The sequence below is a fragment of the Myotis daubentonii genome, chromosome 5, assembly GCF_963259705.1.
Source record: "Myotis daubentonii chromosome 5, mMyoDau2.1, whole genome shotgun sequence".
NCBI lineage: Eukaryota > Metazoa > Chordata > Mammalia > Chiroptera > Vespertilionidae > Myotis > Myotis daubentonii.
The window spans coordinates 82,101,261-82,124,586 of NC_081844.1; the positions used below are offsets into that span (position 1 = coordinate 82,101,261).

The 23,326-nt window shown below is 54.9% G+C and overlaps 1 protein-coding gene across 3 annotated transcripts in view; it reads left to right on the forward strand.

Moving 5' to 3' along the window:
• Positions 1 to 14,791: 14,791 nt before the first annotated feature.
• CXXC5 (CXXC finger protein 5) overlaps positions 14,792 to 23,326 on the forward strand; it is a 33,669-nt gene continuing 25,134 nt past the window's right edge. Inside the window, exon 1 of one of the 3 annotated variants that reach the window (XM_059698569.1) lies at positions 14,792 to 15,357. The gene's annotated coding sequence lies outside the window, so the exon portion shown is untranslated. The other 2 variants (XM_059698573.1, XM_059698570.1) reach the window with 2 other exon arrangements.

Below are 23,326 nucleotides of genomic sequence, written 5' to 3' on the forward strand. Positions count from 1 at the left end.
AAACTGCCAGCCTTCCTCGCCCCTCCTCATTGGTATAGCAGCCATATCCTTGTGTGTGGACAGGTTAGTAGGGTCCAGACCAGGACCTTTGCCCACTTGGCTGCAGGTTGCATGAGGGCAAAGGTTTGTCCATTGCTTTATGTGAACAGGGGGACTCACAGGTCTGGCCACTCTCTGCCTGGTGCTCACTGTTGCCTTTTGCCAGAGGAAGGCAGTCCCTGTGACCCCAACCAACTTAGCCCAATCTCATTTGCCTGCCCACTTATTCTGGGCAACCAGAACATGGCTTTTCATACCCTGAGAGAGGGTGGCCTAGGGACTGGAGTAACAGAACTGGGGGCTGGTGATAAAACCTAGGAAATGTTCTTGTCCTTTTCAATCTATCTTATGTTTTGGGGCCCCGGGCTCCCCAGTCTTCCAGCCCAACAGCTGTGAGCCTCCAGAGCCACTACCCATAAGCCAGCTGCCTCTTCTTGGGGAATTCTTTGAAATTCCAGACTTGGCCATCTGGGTATGCAAATAGCTCCAGATCTGCTGAGTTCGCCAAGTGGCTGTATCCCAAACAGAGCTGTGAGAATTAACCCCCACTACCCCCAGATGGGGAAAGCTGCCTTGGGGCTGTTGGTGCCTGGAACCCAGGCTTTCACCTGCTGAAAGATTCTTAAGAGGGGAGGGAGAGAGGAGTCCTGGAGGCTCCCAGAGCCTGCTCTAGCCCCTAACTTTATAAGAGGTTTTATATCCAAAAGGTGGGTTGAAAGACTTTCTGGAGCAGAAATTCTGGACCTAAGAAAGTCTCTGGAATAAGGAAGAAAGCCTTGGGTCTAGCCTGTCTAGAGAAGTGGGGGATCCCTGCAGGGAAAGCTAGCTCCTACCATGCATACCCAGGCAGTAGAGCCGTTTTTAGGCAGCCCAGAGTAGGGCCAACAGCCTGGCCCCCAGAATGCCTTGCTCTCCCCCTGGCCTCCCCTTGGGGCTGGTTATCTGGCTGCAGCAGGAATGTGTGCTCTGCGTAGGGAGGGGGGTGGGGGTCAGGGTCAGGGCGGAAACCTGGGAATGTGGACTGCCTGCCCCTGTCCCTGTTGGAGGGAGGGAGCCGTGGAGAATGTGGCTGACAGGCCTCAGGCGTGGGAGAGTGTAGGCCTGTGTGTGTGTGTGTGTGTGTGTGTGTGTGTGTGTTCGCACGCATGCAGGGGGGGCTGCTCGTGTGTACAGGAACTTGTAAGAGTGTGAGAATTGTGAGCATGAACATTCCTTAGTGTTTATGCATATGGGTGTGAGCCTAAGCTGTGTAGCCTTTGAGGAGCAGGAATCTCCTCAAAGAGTCTGGTTTTGAATTACAGGCCCATGACTTCAGTTGTATATTCTTAAGCAACTAATTTATTTCTCCTTTATTTGGTTTTCTCATCTAGAAGATATCCCTCCTTCCATCCATAGGCAATGCTTGGTGGAAAATGTCTTATCAAATTAAAGGGTTGTGGCTGTGGATGCTTATAGGTTAAGGGAGGTAGGCATGGACAGTGGGGCATCTTTCCTGGGTTCCTGTACAAGCCAGAGATTTGCTTCTCTTGGAGCAGGACCAGCTCCTGGGACACCCAAGGACCCTAAGCAGGCTGTCCAGGCCCCTTTGGGACCCACTTGGCAAGGCTTGTAAGTACCCATGAGCAGAATGGGTAGGCATTTGAATGGATAAGCCTAACCATCCTGTGTGACTGTGACCTTGCCCAGGGTCTGTCTGTCCATCTGCTTCTCTTGGGGGACAAAGGGGAATCCAGCTTTCTCTTTCAGTAAATAAAAGCCTGAGCTGGTGGTAGGAAGAGTTGCCTCCAGCCATATTACCCCCTCCAGGTTAGGGGGTAATATGAAGGGAGGCCAGACTTCCCCCATTTGTTTCCCAGACCTACCTGAAGGATGAGAGTAAGGATAAGCCATGGATGATTTGTAGCATTGCCTACAGCCCAGGATCCTTACATCCCATCCTAGGTCACAGGCCACCTAGTGGACCTACAACTCTCCCTGGTTAAAGTGTGTGTGTGTGTGTGTGTGTGTGTGTGTGTGTGTGTGTGTGTGTGTGTGTGTCTTGGATCAGCAGGCAGGATTTGGGATCCAGGTACATAGACTTTAAGGAATTAGCTAAGGTCACAACCAGGCAAAACTTGGGAATCTTGGAAGTTTTTCCAGATGAAACCTTAAGAGGGAGCTCCCTGGCTGCAAGGGATTCCTGGAAGCCCTTGGGGAGGACCCAGGCCTTAACTGGAGGAAGTGGCCCTACACTGGAACCACAGGAGTGGCCTATAAGGGTGTGTTGAAGGAATGATCATCTGGCTCTGCTCCCATGCACATGCACCACTGAGAATTGGGGCTGGGGGGGGGGAGGGGGGATGGCTGAGATCAGGAGCTACTCCTGTTTCAGGGAGTGTGTTTTTTTCTGAGGGCTCTTGAACTGATGCCTCAGTTTATGCATGGGGAAATAATAGGTTACAGAGAGTGACTGGTTAGGGATGGTCCTTAGTAAGTTTATGTGGGAGGTTCTGGGACCCTATGTAACTGGATCACTGTTGGGTGGGAGGTGCTTTGTGTTCTATGACTTTGTGAGAGTGGCAGGAAATAGGGTCAGTAGCTATGTACCTGGTAAGAGATTGGGGGTGGTTTCCCCATCAAAGTCCCAGAGAGTGTGTGACTGTTCTGACTTTACTAGGTGAAGTGATAATGTGTGGCCACTATGTGGATGAGTGCAGCAGGGCAGCCCCACACAACCATGCAGTTGGTCACACTGTCACACAACCAGTGAGTTGTGTTTGTGACACTTGAGTTAGGTTTTAAAGGTGTGTGTAATTATAGATTATTATGATATATATAATAATGGTAGATCCCAAGACTCTCTGTGTTTTGAGCACTTACCAGGTGCCCTGTGAGTTAATGCTGGTTTGCCTGTGCCACAGTATTTGTTTATTGTGCCATGTTATACAGGGTGTCCCCCAAAAATGTATACAGATTTTAACTGATAGCTCAATTTTGAAAATGAAATGTATTTTAATAAACACTGCCTTTATAATATTCAAAGTGTATGTATAGCCTTAGTTGGTTTGGCGCAGTGGATAGAGCATCGGCCTGTGGACTGAAGGATCCCGGGTTCGATTCCGGACAAGGGCACATGCCTGGGTTGCAAGCTCGATCCCCAGTGGGGGGCGTGCAGGAGGCAGCCAACCAATGATTCTCATCATTGATGTTTCTATCTCTCTCTCCCTCTTCCTTCCTCTCGGAAATAAATAAAAATATATTTAAGAAACAACAAAGTGTATGTATACATTTTTGGGGACACCCTATATTTGTGTTAGGGCAGTGGTCGGTAAACTGCGGCTCATGAGCCACATGCGGCTCTTTGACCTCTTGAGTGTGGCTCTTCCACAAAATACCACGTGCGGGTGCGCACGTACAGTGCGATTGAAACTTCGTGGCCCATGCGCAGAAGTCGGTATTTTGTGAAAGAGCCACACTCAAGGGGCCAAAGAGCCGCATGTGGCTCGCGAGCCGCAGTTTGCCCACCACTGTGTTAGGGGCTATGAGACAGCTGCTTCTGTGTCTTAGTTGCGGGGGTACAATTTGTGCTGTGTGGCTCTGTTGTATACTTGGGCTCATGATCTTGTTTTGCCAATATGGGGCACCATTGTATTGTTGCATAGTGTGATACCCACTTGACAATGTTTTGTTTTTAAATTGTGGTGATGATGTATAATTTGGCTGTGTAACTTTTTTGTTTTGTTGTGTGACTTTGTTGTGCAGCCAAAGTATATCTCCCTTCTGTTGTGTGGTTGAGACCAGCTAGTGGAATGTATGACTCATTTTGTGTCCTGGTGATGTAGGTGTCTGGTATAGGGTCATCCATTGTGGTATGAGGCCCTGTTGTGGTGAAGTGAACTGGTTGTGTGATAGTGTGACCAACTGTATAGTTGTGTGTATGTGACCCTATTTTATGTATCCACATGAACCATTTGTTTGACCCCAGTTGTGTCAGACTGTTGTGGTGTGGTGTAACTCCTTGTGGTGAGTGTGCCTCCTTTGTGGTGGCAGTGCCCCAAATTGGTGTTTCCCTATACAGATTGTGTGTCTGTGTGACCCCTCTATGCTGCTGTTCCCCTTTTTGGGTCTATGTGTTGTTTGACCTCAGCCCCCGCCGCCCCTCCCCCTCACTGTCCGCCAGAGCCGTGCAGCAATCGATCGCCATTGATTGTCCCTGACGAGCTGCTCCACTTTCCAGCCAATGTCAGGAGGGGGGATCTCCGCCGCCCTGGCGGTGTCATTTCCACACACTCCCTGGGCTGCTGCCAGTGTGGGCGCCGCCAAGAGCAGGCATGGATTGCCCAGAGCTTGGACTGGAGTGTCCATCCGGTCCACACCACCCGGACAGCATACCGACCCTTGTCTGCCTGGCCTGCACCCAGGCCCCTCCCCTTCTCTGGGTGGGTGTCTGTTGTCGCTACACCAGTTTGGGCGGGGCGGTGCTAGTCCAAGTGCCCGCCTGGGTGGAGGCGATGCGCCTGGGTGGGGGCGATGCGGGCCTTTTCTTGCGGGTTGAGGCTCAGGCCTGCCAACTTTGCTGTGGCCCAAACAGATGCTAATGATTTTCCTGGAGGCTCCAGTTATCTCTGGCCTCAGCCAGCCAGAGTGCAGGCCTGGGCGGGCACAGACTGCTCCCCACCCTCCTCCTCACCCTCATGAACACCTGGCCCCAGTGGACAGTAGGGGTCACAGGCTGCCCAAGGGCAGCCCCACACAACCATAAGTTGGTCACACTGTCACACAACCAGTTCATCCCACCACTCTGGCTGTGTGGGAATGTTTGCTCTCTGTCCACCCAGTATGCTATACTGTATCCTTTTTGAGCCCCTTCCCAAAGCTGTTTCCACCCACACACACAGGAGAAACTGAGGCTCAGAGAAGCGTTGTCCAAGGTCATAAGACCCTTTGCCTGCTTGGCTGAGTGGGTCACCCTCTCTTTGAGCCTTCCCTGGTCCCCCATTGCCCAGGGGCCAGAGTCAGTTTCCAGGCTCCCCGTGGAAGTGCTGACGTGGCTCTGAGCAGCTGTCTGGGGCCAGGAAGCAGGGCAGATGTCACAGTGCCCAGGGGAGGAGGTGGCTCCATGGGGAGGGTAGGCAGGGCCTCTTGCCTGGCTAGACAAGTTTCCTCCCCCTCCAGGCCTGGTTGGCTGTCTGGGGCTGGGGCACAGCCATGGGCCAGGCTGACCTGCCTCCAAATCTATCTCCAGCTCCTCTGTGTGGCTGCTGACAAGTGTTGCAACCTCTCTGAGCTTCCTTCCCTGTCAAAGGAGAATAATAGCATCTGCTTTGGATAGGTGTGAGCCTCAAATGAAAGCAGAGATGTGCAAAACCCCCAATCCCATGCTGGATACTCTGTTCCTGCTCAATAAATGTCAGTTATTATTGTCTTTGCAAGTGAGAATCTGGTGTGTCCAAAGGTAAAACTGGGTCCTTAGGGTACCAGCTGGCTTCAGAGGTCATTCTAGCCAGCCTCTTGCCTTGCTGCCCCTGGCCTTCTGCATTTCTCATGCCTGTCTAGCTTTGTTCCTTCTCATTGAAGTGTCAGCCCCCCTCAGCTCTGCCTGTTGCCTAGCTGTCCCCAACCACTCCCTCTTATCGGTGTGGTTCCCTCCTATCTGGCCTATACATAGGGTCCCTCAAGCAGCACAGCCCCCTGGGAACAGCAATCGATGGAGCGGAACAGCCTCCCTGACAGATGGATCCACGGAAGCTGGGCTGCTTCAGCGGAGCTCCCTAGGAAACCAGAGACAGGAGCTGAGCCACCATGACTGCCTCCTAAATAGAAATGGAAGGTGATAGGGAAATGAGGAGGCCAGAACTTCCAACCAGCCACAGGTTGGGCCAGCCCTCTGGGAATGGGAGGGGCAGGGCAACCCTTATTTTTTTCCATAGGCTCACAATCCTCTTGGGGAGAGGGCTCTGTAGAGCTTGCCTAGTGGGTGGGATATGTCCGAGTCCCTCTCCATGGGCAGGTAAAGAGTTTTGACAGCTCTCCCACACACACATTGTGGGCACACTTCTAACAAACCCAGAGGTCGGTGGGTGGGTAGTTGAACAGGCAGGTTGCACACCACATTCCGCAGTCCACAGGGGCCTTTGAAGCCAGAATGGCAGAAGGACCCTCTCTGATTGTGGGGTGGGAGATGATGAGCCTAGCCCCGTGTATATGTGTAAAATACGCCTTGCCTCCTACTAGTCTCCCAGATTAATCAGGGAAGCTCTTCCCAAGGTTTTTCAACCTCGGCACTATTGACAATTTGGGCCATTTAATTCTTTGTCTTGTGCATTATAGAATATTTAGCAACATCCTTGGTCTCTACCCATTGGATGCTAGTAGCAGCAGTTGTGACAAACAAAAAACACCTCCACACATGCCTCAATATCCCTTGTGAGGCACAATCAATTATAGTTGGGAACCATTGGTCTAACATGAAGACCAGCCCTCTAGGTTGGGAGGGGCAGCCAGGAACCTTGGGAATGCCAACGATCCTCTGCAGCAGAGGGGGAAGTTTCCAAAACAGCCCCGTTCCTAGGTCTCAGGCTCAGGAGGGCGAGAGACACCCTTTCCCCTCAGCCTCCATGGCCCCAACTGCAGGTTGGAGGGAACTATGCTTGCCTGTGATGGCAGGGCTGTTGGTGTCACTGCTCAGCTGCACCAGGTTTGGTGCCAACAACTCACTGCTGGACTACACAGCATGGGGGTGAGGGAGCGGGTGCAGTCATGGGGGTACTCAGCCTGCCTGGATGCCCTTCTGTCCAGCCAGCTTGAGGTGAGGGGAACCAGCATGGATGATCAGCCTCCTCTCTTCCCTTGGTGCCCTGGCAATGTCTGCTGGGTAGGGGTGGGGCTGACAGGCCTCAGAACCAGTGGGGGCTACTGCCTAAAGTAGAAGGATTATAGACACAGGTCCAGCAGGCTCAGCCAGCTGACAGCTGGGCCACCTGAGTGCCAATCTGTCCCCTCCAAGAAGGGAGTGGGGGTGGGGGAGAGAGAAAGGCACAGTGGGCTGGCTGCATGGTCCCTGAGTCCCCTATCCCATAAGTCCTTGAGCCAGACTCCCTCTGGAGTCATCGCCTTCCTTTTCCTGCCCAAACTGGCAAGTAGGCATTGACGTGAAGGAAAGTTCTCTAGTGTAGAGTCTCACTGCTGGGAAGTCCCTACTTATGTCTAACCTACTTCCTTCCTTCTATAGCATCTACCCTATCCTGGCCTGCATGCTCTGGCCCCCCGCAGAGTCAGAGCCCAACATTTCAGTTTCTGTGGCCAGAGTGAACCCTTAACTCTAGTGGAAGAGAACCCTTATCCATGGGGAGATTCAGTCAGAATACAGGCCAATGGGTCCCTCTGTGGGTAGAGAGCAAGACTGAAGGAATGGAGAGAGGCATTGATGCCAATTGACAGACTAAGGCCCACAGAGAGCAGGGTTGCCCCAAGACACATTGAACCCAGCCCCGGTCTAGGGGGCTCCCAGGGTGGAGAGGAGGAAGTGGCTGGGAGGTGGGCAGTGGCTTTGTAACCAGAGATGGGCCAGGCTGGCTGAGGTGGCAGTTTGGGGCTGGGGTTTAAAATAGTGCCTCGGCCTGGCCAGGATCGGGTTCGGGTCACCCACAAGGCAGCGTGGCCACCACCATCCGGCTCGAGTTTCTTGCTTTCCTTGATGATTTGATGGAAGCGAGGTCTATCCAGGCAGATGGGCCTAAGGAAAGGGGTCTAGGCACTTACCATTACAGTCCCCTCACCAGGCTCTGGCCCATCTCCCTTCTCCACACCCACTCTCAGGGGACAGATTGCCCAGCCCCTCCTGATTTTCTCCCTCCACTTCACTAAACATTTAACACCAACTGGGGACCAGGCCTTAACCAAGCATGGAGACCTTGACCCTGTCCCAGGTCCCAGGAGTCCTGGCCTCCAAGATTGCACAGAATTGGGAGGGTGATCAGTATCCAGCCAGGATCCTCCATGTTTCACTAATGCCCTGGCCTCTGAAAGCCCTAGGCATGGGGAAAGCAAGGAGCAGAAAGACCCCTGCGGGCTACAGAACAGGAGGGTTAGACCTCAGATAATATGCCTGCGACCAGAGAAATGAAGGTGGCTACAATGGGGAGGGACAATGTTCTATTAAGAGCTAGTGATCATCCTTGAAACCTGCCCCCTCACCCCCCCCACGGGGGAGGGGGTTCACTTCCCCCAGTTTTCCCTGGAGAGAGGAACCAAAGGAATGACTTGCCCTCTTCCCCAAGGGCAAAACCCTGAGATAAAATTTTGAAAGGGCATTCTGGTCCTTCTGTGTCCAAATAGGGCACCCACTTCCTCAGGCTGACCCAAGAATTAGGGAAAGGGGTCCCCTCTTTAGTTTTACAGGGCAAGTATGTAGTTCTTGCCCTGCTACATCCCATTATGCTACTGGAAAGGGGAAAAGCTCCTTGAAACACTAAAAAGTTCTGCTTAACCCTAATCCCTTCTACTCCACTCTCCCTTACTAGAGTCTCTGGGCTCCTGGGGGCAGTGGCTCCTGGGGCCTGGCAAATAAGCCATGGGTCTGAGTGGGAGGAGGTGACACTAGAGGCCAAGCGCCAGCTCAGGGCCAGGTCTAACTGGAGCAGTGACCAGCCCTCCTGACAGAGCTCACATATATCTAAAAAATTGTCTTGTATATCTTAATGATTTCTCAGCCCCTGATTGAAGCATGCCCAATTTAGCCATGCCGTAAGTAACTTTTTATATTTCCTCAGGGAATCATTTCACTTATGAATCTTTTCTGAATCTGCAATCTTGATTAAAAGTTGAATTTTATTTATTTTTTGTCTTCATCTCTTCACTTCTGAGATGCCTCCCTAGCGAAAAGGGTGGTAGCACCACCATCAATCCTCCCTCATTAACTTGTCTGGGGCAGGAGAATTCTTACTGGGGGTCTGGGGAGCAGCAGCCAGGCCTCCCCTGTGGTAGCACCTGGGGGTATGTGACCTAAGGGAGGGAAGATGGCCCAAAGGAGAGGCTCACAGAGAGTGGTGGGGGACATTGCCAGGCTCCTGCCCACTATACTCCCCTACCTGCCCCATATCAGACCCTCCCCCACCCCAGCACACAAACCCTACTGGAGCGGATTAGCAGCCCATTTTGCCTTTAGGGTGTCTCCTCACCTGTAGTTTAGCAATTTGAGGAGACAGAGAACCCTTAAGGATTCAGCTTGAGAGCACTAAATTGGTTAAAGTCCTGGCCTTGATCCTATACAGCTGACACAGCTTGGGTAAGTCATCTCTCCTCTCAGAGCCTCAGTTTCCTTATCTGCAAAATGGGAATGTGATTGCTAAACAGATGACTAAGCGGGTAAAGGGTTTACATAGCACAATGCCTCTAGAAAGGCAGCCTTTATTATTTCCCTTGGAGGATCCCAGCGCCAGGAAGCAGGGTTGGAACAATGCTAAGGGTCCTATCCCAATTCTGACCTGTACCTAGTTCTTTTGCTCAATCCATTCATTATGTAGTCCTGGTGACACTCCTTGAGGTAGAGTGGGTGGGCCTGGCATAATGATCTCCTTGAGGAAAATAAAGGTCTGATGGGGTTGGGACTTGCCCAGGGGCTGCCCTAAGAGGCAAAGGTTAGGGCTGCAGCAGGAAAGCTAGAGGGCAAACTAGGGTGAGAAGCTCTGAACTTAGAAGTGCCTTCCCCATAGGCACCCTCCCTGCCCCTCTTCCCCCATAGTTGGAGGAGGGTCTTGCTCAGGTGCTGGGACCTCTGGCTTTTACCTCTAACCTCTGACTTCTGGCCTGGGGTGGGCTCTGTGAGAGCCAGAGCCACAGCTGGGGGTGGGGCCCAAAGGGACAGGCAGTGGTGGCAGTGGAGGTGGCAGCTGTGGGAGTTAACGATTTACGAGGGGCCCCTTCCTGAGGCCTCCCTCCCAGGCCTGGCAGGCAACCCGTGACTTCCCAGGCGGCTAGACACAGAACCAGTCCCGCCAGTTCAAAGAGCAGTTCATTCCGGGCCCACCCCCAGGCGCTGTCTGAGCACCCCATTCTCAGGAATCTGAAGGGGAAGGCAAAGCAGGGGCTGGTGAGTGGAGTCCTCTGATCTGTTTTCAAAAGTCCCCGTGTGAGGGGCATTTACCACCCTTCCCTGCCTTTTGGGCCTGGCCTGTAAGGGGAGGCTGAGACTCACCCCTTCACTTCAGCAAGCCTTCCCCATACCACCCCACCCTAGCCTACAGGTCTCGGGTAGGACACTTTCAGGCCTGGCTGGCTTCTGGATGCCCGAGGCACCCCTCCCTTTGGGCCTGGTCTGGGGCCTCCAGGTTTGGGACACCGTGCCCTCCCCCAGGCCCCATTAATTTACCTCTAGGCTCCTCCCTCTTCCTGACAGGGAGGGGGTGGGCCCTCGAACCACCGCTTTGGCCTCTGGGAACACGCTGTCCATTCCTATAAGAGAGACAGTTGAACCATGATGGTGCATAGAAAAGTCAAGAGTTACTGTCAGGGACAAGGCACCTCCCGCGTTCCCCACCCCCCACCCCAAACTGCCCCCACTCCACAAACAGGCTGAATTCCCTGTGCCTGGCAGAGATTGGGGCTATGTCTGGTTGTCTGTGGCATGTATGTAGCTGTGCCTGGCCTAGGGGAAATACGAAGTGTGAAGGTTGGCTTGGTCTCTGCTACCTCCCAGCCTCACCCAGTCATTTTGTTCTGGAACTGGAGTCCCCCTCAGCTCTCCTCCCTTCCCCCCTGTTCACATAGCTCAGGGCCAGGCTTGGACCACCAAACTAACTTCTCAGGCACGGATGAGCCTTGGCCTCCTAAGAGACCTGACTTTTCTGATTTTCCCCTCTAGTTTCACAGCTCTGTTGTCCCTTCAAAGATCGTGGGGGCTGGAGTAGGAAGATTTAAGGACTAATGGCACTTATGTGAAGGCTGAGACCCCCAAAGGCCCAAGCCTGTGACTTTTCCCCACCCATGTTTGCACTCCCAGGCCTGCCCTGGGATTTTGGTTGAAGTAATACAGTCCAGTGTGACTCCACTGAAGACTTACTGTCCTGAGTCAGGGCTCCAGATGACCCTGCTTCCATCCTCTGTGATACATTATGGGGGTGGGGGGTGAGACTGGGGCCCAAGAGGGGTAGCCATTAGGCCAGGCTCTGGATTGGCTATCTTTATTGGACACCGTAACTCCTATACTTCTCTCCATGCAGCCATTTCCCAGTCATTGAATGTTTAATCAATGACCGACATTAGCTGATAAATGGCAGTCGTGGAAAAGGCAGATCCCTCAGACAAGGCATGGATTTAAATCCTGGTTTTGCTACTCGGTAACCTTGAGCAGGTGTCTGAGCCTGATGATTAAGTAAGCATATACATGTAGAGCAATTAATGTGATGCCTGACATATAGAAAGTTCTCAGAAGATGTTGGCTACAATTGTTATTAGTAGTACCTACTTAGTGCCCAGGCTCCAGACCCAGGGCAGGTAGATTTTCCCTTAGCCTCAAAGAATTATCATGGGTGGTGGTAATGAGGGGGTGGGGAGACAACTAAGCAAATAAAAGCTATTTTTGTGCAGTGTGGTCACTGCGGCCATAGGAGGGAACAGATGAGGGGCCCCAAAGCCTGGCCACAGAGTACAGTTCAGTGCATGCACTGCAAAAGCCCCTGACAAAGGAAGACTGAAAGACAGTCCATAATCTGCTACCAAAGGGGTGCGTATATCTGCCCACAGGGAGTACTGTTTTCTAATTTGCACAAAGGCTACTGGTGGCCCTGTAGCTATGGGCCAAACAGTCTGGGAATCAGAGGTTCCCAGTGGAGGTGACACATGCTGTTGGTCTTAAGTGAGGAGTTCATGAGATGAACTTGATTATGCTCCCTCCTGGGCAGAGGGAACATGTAAAGCCATTGAAACTTGAAGGAAGAGTTTTGGGGTTTCTGAGGGAACCACTAGTGTTGGGTGTTATTGGTCAGCAGGGCCCAGGGATTTCAGGGAGGCATAGGGCTGGTTAGCAAAGCCAGGTCCAGCCGGGGAAGGGGCTTGGGCTCTGAGGAATCACTGCAGGCTATAAAGCAAATGAACCGCAGGGCAGATCTGTATGTGAGAAACCTCACTTTGGTTCCAGTCTCACTTGTTTCCTCATCTGGAAAATGGGGATGATACTACTGCTGGGGCTGAGGTAAGGCTTAAATGAGATAATGCACGTCAGCTGTTTAGCACAATGCCCTGCCCAGAGAGGGTATTGTGCTAAACATACTCCTTCCTAGAGGACAGGCCCCTCTCTCCTCCAAAGGTGCTGGACACTTAAGGAATTTGCTTCCTGAATCTAAACTGATTGAATAACAATGTGAAACTTAAATATTCCTCTTTGGAGGCAGGGAGAAAGGACAGAAATGGTGAGTCAGGGCTGCTTCACATCCCATGGAAGGGGACTAGAATGGGGATGATCTCCCCCAAGGCCAGACTGACACTGGATCCTTCCTGGGTGTCCCCTACTTGTCTCATTTGTGATGGTGGAGAGTTCTGTGTGGATGGTTTGCACATGACATTTCCTGTTCATGTTGTATTTTCCATGTCAACAATTCTGCCCTTCTCCCCTCTGGTTCCTACCTGGGTTGGATAGGGGAGGGTCTGGATCTCCCTCCAGTTCTTAATTTCCAGGAGCAGGGGAAGACTCCTAGATCCATCCTCTAAACCTGGCCAGGTGTGCACCAAAACCCCTACTCCGAGAAAGTCACCTTTGGAATCACCTGGCTCATCTCTATTGCAGCCTGCAGCTCTTCTGAATTGGGGGCAGAAGCCTCCAGTAAAAAAGTGGATACTAGTAATTCCCTAAGGTGGAAGCCACTATCCACCCTCCCGCATGAATGCTAGCATGAAGCTTCTTTTAGGTGTGCAGACCTGATTCTGCACTGACCCTTAGCTTCAGGAGCTCTGCAGGATTGAGCTTCATTTCTTGGATCCTAATCCCCTGAGGCCTGCTGCTAACTCTTGGGGAACAGGTGCTTCCTCACATTCTGTGCCTCAGCTTCCCCAGAAAAGGTAGATGGAGGTGGGCTAAGTGTTTGGAGATCCTGGCTGTATCTACATGTGGGACCCTCCCTCCTTTTTCTTTGTATGGTCAGTGCCAGCATGGTACCTGACATCAGAGTGGGACCTAGAATGTGTCTTTAAGTAGTTTAGGGGTGATAAGAGGTGTTCACTTATCTTAAAACTGTGTTCCTAGAGCAAGTACCTTGCTTTTGCTCACACGGTATGTTTGCTTGGGTTGACTTTTAGGAAGGTTGCTGGAGAGGAGAAGAAAGGCTAAACATCTCCCCTAGGGAACCATTCCTTGAATAAAGTTAAGAGTACACTTGGAATTTGTGGAAGGAAGTGTCCACAATGTTTGGGGAGGGACCACTCCTTATGGCCCAGGAGGCCAGTAGGGGTAGAGAGGCAACAAACACATTCCAGGTGAACTCTGCCCTTTGACACCTCTCTCACTCCGGGACCTCCTGGCTAAGTAAGTCAAGGTCCCAGGGCCAAATTTAGACTTGGAGGGTGGGCAGTTGTCTGCTCCCTTCAACAACTGGCCTCAAGGCCCTCCACTGCCTCCTAGGAGACAGGCAGGCTGCACAGAGGAGGAGAGGAAGTAGCGAGGTGGGAGCTGGTTTCGCTTCTCCCACGACTTCTCTCACAGAGGCCAGGCTGGGAGGCCTGTGGCTGGAGGCACCGGGTCACCAGAGTTAACTCCCTGTTATCTGGGCCCCAATTGATCTAGGGTTGCCACTGTTTAACTCAAGGCAGACTTCCCCCAACTGCTCTGCTCCCTATCCCCCCAGGGTCTGGAGTCTGGGGGCTGTGTTTTCTCTACCTCAAAAAAGAAACACAAACCCACCCCCACTCCCACCTCCACGAATTCCACAGAATTGCAGAAATTTTTCACTTTGGGATTATCTGCAGTTTGGAATTACAGCAGCCGGGGTTTTACTCTGGATCCCTGAGATGGCGAAAAAAGGACTTCTGCCATATCATCAGCCCGGCATGGATATGCCGGACTAAAATCTGTACCCAGTGGGCTTTTATAATCTCTTTCAACCAGTGTCTGTTGCGTGCTGTTTTAAGATAGGCACTATTTCATCCTTGGAGTTTGCAGGCCAGGGTTCCAGGGCACCACACACAAATGTGAGTGCCTTAGCCCCAGGACTCGGGGCTGCAGACTGCCCCTGGCGGCATAGGACGCAAAAATGTGTTTTCTTGGATCAGTTTCTTCATCTGTGAAATGGGAACAGGAATCTCTGCCCTTTTTCTCCCTGGGAACCAGAGCCCACCCAGTCCAAGAAATCGCTCTGGAAAGGTGGGGTCCTTGAACCGCGTCTAGCTCCAAGAGACCTCTGCTAGGAGATACCGGACCTACAGGCATCTGATCTGAGGGGCACGGCCCCGAAGAGGGGGCGGAGGGACGGCAGATTTTAAAGTATGGTGGGTGTCCAAGCCTATGCACCCCTCATAAAACGGGGAGGTCCTCTTATTTTTGTAAAGTTGTGGGGAAAGAGGTGAAGACGAGGCGTGATGGGGAGCTGAGCCTGGGCCAATGTCGTCAGAGCGCGGGGAGCTGGAGGCGCCGCGGCTGCGGCTCGGGCCTCAGAGCCTGCGGCGTCTAAGTGGCCGGTGCTGCGCTGGGAGGGAGGCAGAGGGAGGAGGGAGGGGAGCCGAGGTAGCGGGGGTGGGGTGTGTGTGCGGGGGGAGGAGCAGTGAGTCCGGTCCGGGTTTTGCCGGCAGCCCCCGGGCAGCGTTCAGAGCTCCTGCCCGGGCGGGCGCGCGGCGGCGGCGGCGGCGGCGGCAGAGGCGGCGGAGCCTGAGCGGGGATGTAGAGGCGGCGGCACTGGCGGCAGCAGAGGCGACGGCGGCAGCGAGAGCAGGCGCCCGAGCCCAGCGAGAAGAGCAGCCGAACCTTGCCCCCGAAGCCGGGCCCCGCGTCCCAGCCCAGGCCAGCCCGCGTCCAGCCATGCGCGCCGCCTGCTGAGTCCGGGCGCCTCACGCTTCGCCCTCCGCCCGCCGCGGCGCGCTCTGCTTGGGGGTGATTAGTTGCTTTTTGTTGTTTTTTAATTTGGGCCGCGGGGAGGGGGAGGAGGGGCAGGTGCTGCAAGCTCCCCCCCCTCCCCGCCTCGGGCCAGCCTAGGCGGCGTGACTCCGGCTCCGGACCCGGGCACGGCGGACGGCGGGGCTGGAGAGGAGCGCACCGCGGCGGCGGTGCCCAGAGCGGAGCGCTGCTCCCCGCCCCGCCCCTCCCCCTCGTCCTCGCGGCGGCAGCGGCGGTGGCGGCTTGGACGACTCTGAGAGCCGGTAGGTGTCGAGCCACGGCCCTCCCCCGACCCCCCCGGAGGCCGGCCCCCTCCCCTTCCCCGCCTACCTCCCTCTCCTCCCCCGGGGCCCGGTGCGCGGCCAGGGCCGGAGTTCGCTGCAAGTCGGCGGAAAGTTTGGCGGCGCGGGCTCCCCCGAAGTTCAGGTGCGGAGAGCCAGGGACAGGGAAGGAGGGGTCCTGTTTGGGAGGGGTGGGGGACGCCTGCAGCCCAAGTCCTGGAGCCCCGGAGGCTGGGAACCCTAGCGCCGGCGATCGCTCGGTGGCCGCTGCTGTACCCAAGCTTCCCCTAGCCGCAGTTGGCGCGGTCGCAGATCACTGAGTTCAGACAAAAAGAGGGGTTTTAGGGTCGGGACTGCGGGTTGGGCGCCCTGGGTTGGGGCTGGGGCTCTCCCTGCGGGGGTACCGTCCTCTTCCCAAGTACTCAAGCTGGAGGGCGTTGAGGTGGCCGGACCCGGGGTCCTCACCTCCCGGGGTTGGGCGGGCGCTCCGCCTGCGGGGGCGGCTGATTGGCGATCCCTGGCGCGCACTCCCCCATCTGACCCAGCTCTTAGCCCGGTGTTTTGGGGGCGACGGTGACTGTCCGAGACCAAGCGTGGCGGAGTCTCCCCCTCCACTTGGAGCGGGCGGCGGCCACATTTCCCCCTCCGGCTCTTCCCCGCTGCCCTCAGGGTGCCTGGCGGGCTGATCAAGTTTGACCTTTTTTCCCGTCAAAGTATCACCCCCCCCCCCTTCACCGCGCCCCGCGGCCTCACTCCCTTCCTCTCCAGCTTTGAGGGGGTTGGGGGTGTCTTTCAGGCTGTCTCCCGAGCCCCGCGTGGCCAAGCAGCGCGCAAAGCCAGGGAAGGAGAATGGGGGTGTTCCTCTCGCTGCGGAGCTGTGGGAGGCGGGTGTCCCAGGCGCCCGCCTCGCGGTTCTGGCCCCGCATTTACTCAATAAGTTCGGCCCCGAATCACCTCCCCGTGGGTTCCCCTGAGCAGGGGGGGGGGGGGCCGGGGGGCATGAACCGCTGCGTTAAGAATGTGTTAATTTTCTTGCTGGGGGAAGTTGTTCTAGCCAGCAATGGGCTGCTTTCCGGAGGGGAATGTGGGGGTGCGCCTGGCTTTGTTTATTTGTAGGATCGACAGAAAGTGAGTGACCCCAGTTTTTAAATGGGGGGCCGCCTCCGGAACCTGTCAGAAGAGCTGAAGCGTCCGATGTGGGAGCAAGATCGCATTTTGTTGTTTGTTTTCCTCCCTCCCCCCAGGAATCGGAAGGGGTTCGCAGAGTTGGGTTCGTGTCATGGGCTTCAAGGAGGCACCGGCAGATTGGGGGGCGGGGGGGGGTGTTCTGTAGATACTCATCCGGAAAGATCCTCTCTCTCTCTCTCTCTCTCTCTCTCTCTCTCTCTCTCTCTCTCTCTCGTCTCCTGTTATGGGGGTCTGTGGGGTTGGCAGCCGCGCCCTACTTTGCCCCTGGACGCTGGGTGGTCTGAGAGTTGCGTCTTCGGGTGAGGGGGCTGCCGGGGGTCCCGGCGAACCAGCCTCTTGACCTCCGCCTTTCCCCGCGCCGCGGGTGCCGTTCGGTTTTGTGGCCCGCCCTGCCTCCCCTCTCCGCATTTGCGCAGGAAGCGCTGGGGAGGGGGGCGTGTGTGAGGGTTCAGCCCTCGCCCCCGCCCGAGCTGCCCCAGGGCGGCCGGCGGAGTCCCTTTCAAGTTTTCCGCTGGGGCCGCCTGGCGGGGGCTGCGTGCGCGTTGGTTGCGGGCTTGTTTGGAGCGCTGTTTGAAAGCCCGGCGCCACCTCAGCTGCCCCGGCCCGCGGGGGCGGCGGGGGGGTGCGGGGGGGGAGGGTGCGGGGATGTCCTTAGTGCAGCTGAGGAGCATTTAAATTAGACGTTTTAAGGGGGTGTATTGGCCTCAGCATGGCCTGATCCCCTCTCCAAAGACCTCGACCCGCAGTGGGAAACCCAGAAACTGGGACCTGAAATCTCCCAAACCCCCTTTTGAGATCGCTGCGGAGAGACCGAGCCCGGCGTTACCTACTACTGCGTAGTGTTGATTTAGCAGTTTCCCTGGATGAGACTCAAGCAAGACTGGGGGAGGGGGGCCGAGGGGGGTTAGTGGCCCGCTCTGCAGCTGTCACCCCCCCTCCCAGAACGGAAATTGTTCTCTCTCCTTGGGGAGGAGGGAGAGGGGATGATTTTTGCCCTGGGAAGGGGTGGGAACTGCTTAGGGAGGTTGGTCTCTGGAGGTCGTGGTAAAAGCCCCACGAACCCCCAATTCTGGCAGCTGCCGAAGCTCTCCCAGGGAAGCCCCTAGCCAGCCTTGCACCTCCCTCCCCCATGCCACCTCCTTTTTCAAGGTTCCTCTGCAGAAGCAGACCCTTGGCTGGCTGGCTGGCTGGCTGTCCGTCCGTTGGCGCCTTATTTATGTGTGTGTGTTTGGGCCAGGCTGTTTTCTCGGCTCAGCAGGTGACCCTGGCCCAGGCCTCCTATCTCCCCCGACAGAGCCTGTTGACTTACCCGTGGGCCAGCGGCCTCGTCTTTATCACGTGAGGCCTGGAATGTCCACCCGGCTGGGCTGGGCTGGGCTGGGCTGGATGGGGGAAGGGAAGGGAAGAGGAGGGGAGGATTCTGCATCCAGGGCCCAGGCCAGTGCAGGCCTATGTTCTGTGGGCTCCCACTGTGACCCCCAACTCTTGCTGCCTCTTTCCAGCTTTTAGCTTGCCTTCTACCCATTTAACAAGTGTGAAACTGAGGCTCATAGGAGTGTGGGGCTGGGGTGGGCAGAATTGCATCTGTAGAAAGAACCAAGTCTTTGGGCATTAAATACCCCACCTTCCTTAGGATCCCACCAAGTTATGGGAGTGGAGAATGGAGGTGGGGTTCTCCTTGGGAGGGAGAATTGTGGGCTTGGCTGAGGCCAGCTGACTTTCCAGGGTGCGGGATAAGGTGGAAGAAGGGGGAGGATCCTGATGAGCCAGACCTAGGCATGCTTCCTGAGCCCCTGTCTGGAGGGATGACCATGATGCCAGAACTCCCCAGGCCTGGCCAAGGATGGGGTGGGGCTCACTTATTGTTATTACTGTTATTATTGCCTGCTCTCTCTATATAATTCACTTATTCATTCATTGGCCCAATGTGTGTTTATCCAGCACCTACTTTGTGTCAAGCCCCACCCTTCTGGGGGGGGTGCAGAAATGAATCACTGACTCCGCCCCTGCTCTGGAGGCAGGCCCAGGGTGGAAGCTCCACCCTCTTTCCCCACCTCCTGAAGTCCTGATTGGGGCTTTTCCTTTTTTTTTTCCCCCCTGGGCTCTCCCTCTTATCCTCATCACCTGGTCCCATTCTAGTCTCTAGTCTAGCCTGTGTGTGTGTGTGTGTGTGTGTGTGTGTGTGTGTGTGTGTGTGTGTGTGTGTGTGTGTGTGAAGTGTCCTTGATTAAGTGTATTAATAGTTAAACTCTCACTCATAGCTGGAACTCAGCAGACCACAAAAAGCCTCCCCTGTTACTCACGCACTACTGCCCAACAAGAATATCCCACTCAAGTTTTTTTTTTTTTTTGCTTTCTTACTTCCCTCTTAATTCCCCCCAACTCTGAGCCCACCTCCCACGCTGCAGGCAATGAGAAAGGACTGGCCCCCTCAAAGACCCAGGAATCGCCCACCATTCCACCTGCTCCCTAAAGCCAGCCAGTGTCAGCTGCTAGATGGGGCTGTGTGGGTATAGTCTGTTGGCCTGGGGTGTGGGAATCTAGGCTGCCTGGGTGCTTATGACTCAGGACGTGTATCTCTGTGAATGTGTGTCTGTCTTGGGGTGGGGTAGTCTGAGCGTGTGTACCTGGGGATCTAGGAGTTGTGTGTGTCTGCATTGCATTTATTTGTCCCTGTGAATCTGGGAATATGTATATTCTGAGTTATGTATGCTTGGAATTTTGTAGAGTGTATATTTATGATTTGTGTATACCTCTGTGTTTGTATATGCTTGTAAATCTGGGAGTGGCTGATGCTCCCAAAGTGGTGTATCTGAATTGTGAAAGTGTGAACGTGAACCTGGGCATATCTGAGCTGTGAGGGCATTAATCTATGTCTGTTTTTGGTGGCTGTGTTCCTTTCTCTTTCTGTATCTTTGTCTTCCAGTCTGTCTTTCTGAGTCTCTCCCACCAGGTCCTTTCCTTCCCCTGCCCTCCCTGGCAGTAATTGGGCAGCTTCCCTGTCTGCCTGCCTGCTGAGAGTTTTGGAAGCCGTGGAGGGAGACAGGCTGGGGCCAGGGTGACAGCACGTATCCACGTCAATGGCAGCCTGTGATTACAGGAATAAAAGGATTTTAAGGTCATGGGTGTATTTTTTTTAGTCCCCCACCCCTTTGGAGCCAGTGGCAGCAAAGGGCCAGAGTTCTGTGTCTGCTGGTTGTGAGTCTGTGTCCATGAACGTTTACACATGTGGGGCTTTCCTGGGAATATGAACACATATGTGTACATGCATGAACAGAGCCTGTGACAGCATGTGTTCCTATCTGCCTGCTCCCTATGTGAGAGTCCACAGGGCTCTTGGGTGTTAAATGGGGCTGTTCTCTGTGTGCTGAGGAGCCTTCTGGCTCCAAATCCTTTCTTACCTGTCTTCTGCAACCCTCCCAGTAGGGTGTCTCTGTCCAGAGACTGGCTAGGCCCAGTCACCTGGGCCAGGCCACATCTCAGGGTGTCAGTGCCCCTGGCCCTGCTCCAGCCCCTGTAATTGCATTCTGCCGCCTAATCCCCCGCCAGCTCAATTAGATCGCAAATTCTTCTTCATTTCCTGCCTCTGATGCTGGCCTCCCTCTGGGCTTGGAGGGCCTAGAAGGGAAGGAGGGGATCCTGCCCCTCTTCTGCTAGCACTAAGGGCTCTTGGGGTGGGGGTGAGATTAGTTCCTGGCACACTGGCCCTGGGGTGCATGTTGGAACCTTGGGGATCAACAGGACAGGTTCTGGTGGTGCTTTTTGGATTAGCCTCAGTATCCCCAAAGCTTGGAGAGGGGGCTTGTGTCATCTGGTACACAGACTGAGTAGACCAGGCAAATCACGCTGGCCAGGCCCCTAGGCAGTACCCTCACCTCCGGCCTCCACAGGCTCTGCCCATCTCTTGCTCCCAGAGCAGTTGCTGGCCATTCCCCTAGCACAGGGCTTGTGACCTTGTTTTCTACTTTTTCGTGTCCATTATGGGGGCCAGCAGAATCACCGAGCTCCCTCTCCTCTACTGAGCCCTCCCCGCCCAGTCAAGTGTGTTTGAGCTCTGGCTCTGGAGTCAGACCTAGTTCCAAATCCTGGCCATGTGTGATCTTGTGTCCTGTGATCATCAGATTCCTTATCCCTGATATGGGACGATAAGAGTGCCTGATCCACAAGGCCATTTTCAAATGGACACACAGGCGATTGTGCAGTGCCTAGCACCAGAGGCTAACCCACAGTCAGCATTCAGTTGGAGTTGGCTTTTATGGAGAAGAGGACTTCACATCCCCCAGTGAAAAGGAAGAAGAAAAACAGGAGGCCCACATTTAGTCTTTCAGTTTCCATTATGTTAATCATCAGGTGTGTGACTTTGGGCGCACTCTGCCTGTCTGAGTTTCTTTTCCCCATCTGTAAAAGGGGACTGATAATAGGCTTGACCTCACAGAGGCTTGGGAGGATTGTCTACGTGCAGGTGCTTGGTCCCAGGTGCCCTAGCAGGTTTTCAGCATATTACTTACCGTCTTTCTTTCCACTCACCACGCCTGGGTTGGGTGGGGCTGGTGAAGACACAGGCTCAAGGACGAGGGGACTGACCAAGGTCATAAGGCTGGTAATAGGGCTGGGGTGGGGTGGGAGGGCTAAGGCATGACCTGCTGGCTTGCTCGCTGGCTTAGCTGAGCGTTGAGCCATGGCCTTCCCTCCCCGCTGGTCTCTGCGGAAAGTGGTAGCTTGGCCGATTTTTTTCGTAAAGGAGAAGCTGGAAGTCTACCCGTTCCTCCCCCAGGAGGCACCGTGGCAGTGGCTGTGCTGACAGGCCTCCCGGCCTTGCTAGGGTGGCTGGCAGCTCTGGAAGGCCGCCTGAGCACAGATCAGCCAGAGGGAAGTGGGAACTGCAAAGGTCCCCTGCCATCACTAATCCCCGTGGCCCCTCCCACCCCCAGCCTGTCCTCTGAGGGTGGAAAGACTGAAAGGAGCCACAGCAGGAGGAAAGCTGGGGAGCCTGGCTCGGCTGGAGGTGGTGGAGAGGGACAGGTGGTGAGGGGCGGGGGTCCCCGTTTTCCCCGGCGAGTCTCCTTATTTCTATGACCTCTGTCACTCATTGGCCTAGGCTCTTTAATATTTCATGGCCCATGGAGCCGGCCCCTGCCCCAGCCCACAGGCCCCCTTTGTCTGCCTGTCGCCGAATTGCTGAATTACTGACCAGAGGCTGCCTCGGCTTTCTCTCAACTGGCCCTGACACCTTCCCTGTCCCTCCTGACCTGCCTCCCTGACACCTCTACTTGTCACACCCTCCATCTCCCATACTCCTCCTCTCCCCTTCTCTGACCATCTCGTTGCCCTTTTTCTCCATTTTCCTCTTTTGTTGGCCGCCTCCTTCCCAGTGGAACAGAAACCTCAGCAACTGGTCTGCCTGCCTGCCTGCCTCCCCTCTCCTGGGTCCACCCCTTCCTGCCCCCTCTCACCCCCCTCCCCTCCGCCCCAGCCGTGCTGGCTGTGAGAGCTGGTTTTATTTATTTTTCTGTTTGTTTGGGAAGAGGGCAGTGGCAGTTCTGGGCCCTGGCTGCTGTGTTCTGCCTAGAGCAGCGGGCAGGCTGGCCGTCCTGGCCTCCCAGGAATGTGGCCGGGACGCCCCGCGCTATATTTACTCCCCTCCAGCTGCCGGCCCCAGCAGGGCAGAGCCAGGCCTGCCTGGTGGCCCCAGGGGGAGCCCGGTACCCACCCTCCCTGTCTAGCAGACCCCACATGGCCCTTGGGCCCACTGTTCCCTCCCTTTCCTCTGACCTCCTCTGACCTCTTAGGACTTGCCAGGCCTACCAGCAGGAACACTCTTAGTGGTGCCAGTACAGGCATAAAGTGTGGGCTCTGGGGCCTGATTCCTGTGGGCCAGCACCTGGAAGTGCCTTCCCCCAACCCCCACCCAGGGCCCAGCCTAGGCCTGTAATCTGGTGGCCAGAACTATGTAAAGCATCTTTCCAGGCCTCTCCCCACCAGGCCTGGTCCTTGCTCTTGCCACATCCTCTGATCACTGGCAGGGGTGGGGTGGGGTTGGGGGGGAACCTTACCTGGTATGAGCAGCTGTGTTCCCTGTACTGCTGCCCCACTGCCACATAATTTGCCCTCTGCTGGAACTCCCAGGTCCCTCACGTGCACATACATGTGCACATCTCAGTGTTTGCACGTATATGTGCAACATGCATGAACATATGCTGGATTGTACCTTCCTTGGAGACAGGGCCATGCCTCCTGTCATTGACTCCCTCATTCATCAGATGCTTGTGGGATCCTTTGAGCCTGCCCCTTGCCAGCCTTGCAGTGGGATGTGGCAGTGATTCCTTCCCGTTCTCCCATGCCTGGCACCAGCTAAGTGTTTCAAGAGCTCTAGCTGTTGCTCTAATCAATTGCTGTCCTCCCAATTATTACAATCATAAGAAGTTGTAACAATGGTAATGACAAGGGCTAACTGGCACTGTGTTTCTAGTCTTCACTGTAATCCTCACAGTAGCCCATTGAGTTGGGTGCTGTTGGCTTCCCCCCGTACTGATGAGGAAACTGAGACTGGAGAGTTTGTGACTTGCCCCAGGACATGCCACTGACAAGTGGAATTAGGTGCTAGCAGAGCCCTTGCCTGGCTGTGAACACCGTGACAGCCAGGGTTGGTCTGCATATGGTTTTTCCTACAACTTCCACACTGCCTGGCACACAGCAGGGATTCCCTCAAGACTTGCTGACTTGAGGCTTTACTCTTCTTGAGATCCCCGTACCCCTGTCAAGG